General features: G+C 37.9%; 1 non-coding gene across 1 annotated transcript; it reads left to right on the top strand.

Moving 5' to 3' along the window:
* Positions 1 to 320: 320 nt before the first annotated feature.
* LOC146906577 (small nucleolar RNA R71) lies at positions 321 to 427 on the top strand. The gene has a single exon (XR_015020806.1). It is a non-coding gene; the product is annotated as a small nucleolar RNA R71 (small nucleolar RNA).
* Positions 428 to 4,394: the final 3,967 nt, after the last annotated feature.

Genomic DNA, 4,394 nt, shown 5'->3' with positions numbered 1-4,394 from the left:
TTTCACAAGAAGGAGTAGAAGCAGAATTGATAGCACTAACATTGAGTTTTTCAAGTTTTTCAGTTAGTGTATCAATTTTAGAAGCAAGGTGGTCATAGTTAGAGACTTCGTGTATACCTGCCTCCTTTTTGGAGGGTGAAGAACTAGTGATGGCTCTCTCGTCGGTCCACTTGTAGTGATTTTGAGCCATGTCTTCAATCAAGGCATACGCCTCCGTGTAATTCTTGTTCATAAGTGCTCCACCTGCAGCTGCATCAACAGACATCTTAGTGGTATAAGACAAGCCATTATAAAAAGTGTGGACTATAAGCCACTTCTCTAGGCCATGGTGGGGACAAAGTCTTAGCATTTCTTTGAAACGCTCCCACGCCTCATAGAGAGATTCCCCATCTTTTTGGTTGAACCGCGTGATTTGGTCTCTAAGTTTAGCGGTTTTAGATGGTGGAAAGAAACGGGTAAGGAATGCTTGCCTCATCTGATCCCATGAAGTAATGGAACCGACTTCGAGGGAATGGAACCAAGCGCTAGCTCTATCCCTTAAGGAAAAGGGAAAGAGATGAAGTCTTACGGCTTCCTGGTTCTCCTTCATGGTTCCACTAATTCGTAGGAAAACAGAGATGTGAAGATTGGGATCCTCAGTGGGGGATCCCGAGAATTGGTTTTGCTGCACCAAGTTAAGTAGGGCTGGCTTAATTTCAAAATTGTCATCCTCAACCGTTGGGTACACAATAACAGCTTGTGGCTCAGCCGTAGACGGCGTTGCATACTCTTTGAGAGTGCGATTGGCCATGGCGGTGTTATTTTGTGCCGCTCTCCTCCTTCTATGTAAGAACCTTTCGATCTCGGGTATGAATACCGCTCGATTTCTAGTTCTTCGCATAAAAGGTTGAGAACCCAAGAAGTTAACGATAACAGAAAAATAAAAAGTTAAAAATAAAAATAAAAAGAAAAGAGAAAGAAGAGAGAATTCTAATCACTAAGAAAAAGCTAATTAAATTAGTTAACTCCCCGGCAACGGCGCCAAAAACTTGATAGGGCCAAACCGCAAGTGCACGGCCTATCGAAGTAGTAAGTAGAGTTATCGTTCCGCTAGGGAGTTGTTCAACTTAATTAACTTTTAATGAATGATTAGAGGAGAGAAAGTTAATGAAAGAGAGTTTGATTGCTGAAGGTAAAAACAATAATAATAAAGGGCCTTAGGATCATTGGTTCATCATAATGACTAATCCTTTACTAGACAAAACCTAAACATCTAATTTCATGATTTACACACTAATTTCTAAAGACCGGTTTCCCTTAGCCCCTCACCTTTCCGATGAAAGTCCGGTGAGAGTTTACTTCTAGCAACCAAGCCTATTTCGCTGACATGATTACTAGAAGATGCATAGAGGATTGAAACTACTCTTTGTCTCAATAATTGCAAAGACTATTTCACTATTTTGCAATTATTGTCTAGATTCACTTGTTCCAACATCAAGACTCCGCTCTCGCTTTATGAATTGATGTTTGGGATGATGGATTAACGATTATCAAACCCTCCGCTTTCGCTTCCACAGTTTGATAATTGTTAATCCACGTTAAGACGGTGAATCTAGATTAGAAATTAGGGTTACATAGAAATTAGGGTTTATACATGTTTTGTTTAGGATTGAGTCATTAGACTCCCCAACAATCCCAAGACGAAGAAGTCTACTCGCTCATGTTCATCGTAGACATGGGGGAAGAAGAGAGAAAATAACTGTAAAGTAAATTGCAAAGAAAGTAAAAGGGAAAATAAAGACTTTTATTAAAATAGCAATTGAAATAAACAAAGTAAAGGATGATTGTTTGTGGTGGAGAGCTACTCTATTTATAGCTTTACATCTGACTTAGAAACTAAGCAACTAAAAGGATAAAACGGTAAAGCCGCAACAGGGTAACTTGGGCTTGAAGAAAAGCAGCAAAAGTGGATTTTGGGACGGGCACGGCCGTGCCACATGTTGGCACGGGCCGTGCCACATGTTGGCACGGGCCGTGCCACATGTTGGCACGGGCCGTGCCAAGCTTCTGACTTTGGGGGAACATATTTTTGTCCCGTATCTTCGTATTCTTGCGCTGTATTTGTTCCAGTCCTCTTTCTTTTGCTCCAAGGCACCTTCCACCATATATTTATTCCTAAAATAAAATAAAACACAATTTGAAGTAAAATATTCTAAACTAAAATAAAATGCAATAAAATAGAATCAAATCTAAAATAAAACTAAACTAAATAAGGCAATAAATAAGACTATCTATGACTCATCAGAAGACATGCATTATGAGCATCAAGAGGGGTCTCTCTCCTCATCCTTCGCTATTAGAGTATGTTTCATTTCTTTTGTTATCATGAGTAACTAAACACCTATTGATTAAGGTTTTAAGATGAACCTCTATTTGTTTGTTTGATTTTATTAATACAAGTCTTTTATGCAGTTATGAATTGAAATCTATTTAATTTTCGTATGCATCGCCCTTAATGCTATTGTAACCTTATGGAGAGTGAAATACCTTAGAGTAGGTGCATATTGACATCTGGCTTATATAAGAATCGTTGCATATGAACTTTATCCTTCTCCCTCTTGTACCTATCCATTTAATCTACTAGGGTCAATCAAGGGTATGTGGTGGAATTCTAATATTCATAGGAAAAAGTTGTTTCTTTAGATGACAATTTAGACTATCTATTATGCTTATCTTTCAATTAACAGTTGGGGTGTACGTCTTCACCTTTATAACTATCCAACCGTGTACGAGACCCTAGAGGAATGACGAACCTTTACCTCGTATTTCACGTATGACCTTTAAGGTGATTAAGGAGCAACATGACATCTAGAGGGATGTTAGATCCCACCAAAATAATCACTTAATAAGAATTGTCATATCATAACTGATAATTAAATACTGGTATTAATCCCAACAAAGAGATAGAGGGGATTCAAAGAATTCTAATTTACCGCCAAAACTCTGAATCAAAACCTTTACTTTTTTGCAATCAATTCAACTTGTTTGCACAATCAAATGAAACTTGCAAACTCGCCACCCCCCTCCATTTTATTGTATTTATTTATGGGTTTTAATAGGATTACCTCGTTGCCTCGATGAAACAACAATCTTTGTGTAGACAATTTAACTGACTATACTATTACTTGAAATCGGCTTGGTGCACTAGCCAAATTTAGTCATCAAGTTGTCCAAATAATAATGCTTAAGGAATTTCACGTTAATTAGCAGGAGGAGGAACTGCTTCACCCAGGAAACCTGGAGAAACAATGTTGTATTTATCTTCAAGTGCATGGGAGATAATAACATCAACACAATTTTCCAAGGTATGAATAACAGAACAGAGAACTACGATGGAGTTAGAATTATCATCAATGGTCTTCTTGAAGTGAGATGTTCAAGATCCGATCATCGAAAAATGTAATAAAAATGGTTACAGTGATGGATTTGAGGAAATCTGAAGGAATTGATGACACATTCACCATGTTTCTAGCACCAATGAAATAAAGTAGATCAAAACTTTGGATGACCAATGGAAGTGCTCATGCAATTCTAGTGTGTCTTCTTTTGTTCTATGTTTTGGTTGAAGATTTTGGGTTAATGGACTTTTGTGTATTGGAAAGTTGATATGGGCCTCGGCCCAATCCGAAACACAAACCTTCTCATAAACCTCCTTTTGTAAGAGAGTAAAACAATTAATTTTTTAAGCTCCTTCAAGCAAATACAAAGTGTATTAGTATTTTCGAAATTAATCTTGGTTTTCATCACCATATTCGAAAATACTAATACACTTTGTATTTGCTTGAAGGAGCTTAAAAAATTAATTGTTTTACTCTCTTACAAAAGGAGGTTTATGAGAAGGTTTATAAGCGAGAGCATCAAATCACTTGTTTATAAGGATGCATCAGTTAAACCAAAGTTGAAAATTGCGCACATTCGTGAAAAGTTTAACTACACCGTCACATACAGAAAGGTGTGGATGGCAAAGAACGCGACAATCGAATCTATTGATGGGAACTGGGAGAAATCTTATAATGATCTACCACAATGGTTGGCGGTGATGAAGGAAACACTTCTAGGAACAGTCGTAGACTTGCAAACGAAGATTGGCAATGATGGATCCACAATGTTTCATCGTCTATTTTAGGATTCCTATCCTTGCATCCGTGGATTTCAATACTGCAAACTAGTTATCCAAGTACCGAGGGACATTGCTGATGGTTGTTGCACAAGATGGGGACAACAAGACAATTCCAATCGCCTTTGCGTTGGTCGAAGGTGAGACAACGGAAGGGTAGGTCTTTTTTATGAGGAATTTGAGAACGCATGTCACAACAGGAAGGAATGTATATGTGATCTCTGATAGACACGAATCG

Source organism: Medicago sativa, chromosome 7 (assembly GCF_051527215.1).
Source record: "Medicago sativa cultivar Bolivia chromosome 7, Bolivia_mono, whole genome shotgun sequence".
Taxonomy (NCBI): domain Eukaryota; kingdom Viridiplantae; phylum Streptophyta; class Magnoliopsida; order Fabales; family Fabaceae; genus Medicago; species Medicago sativa.
Note: the sequence above shows the minus strand (reverse complement) of the source record. Positions and strands in the feature narration are given on the sequence as shown.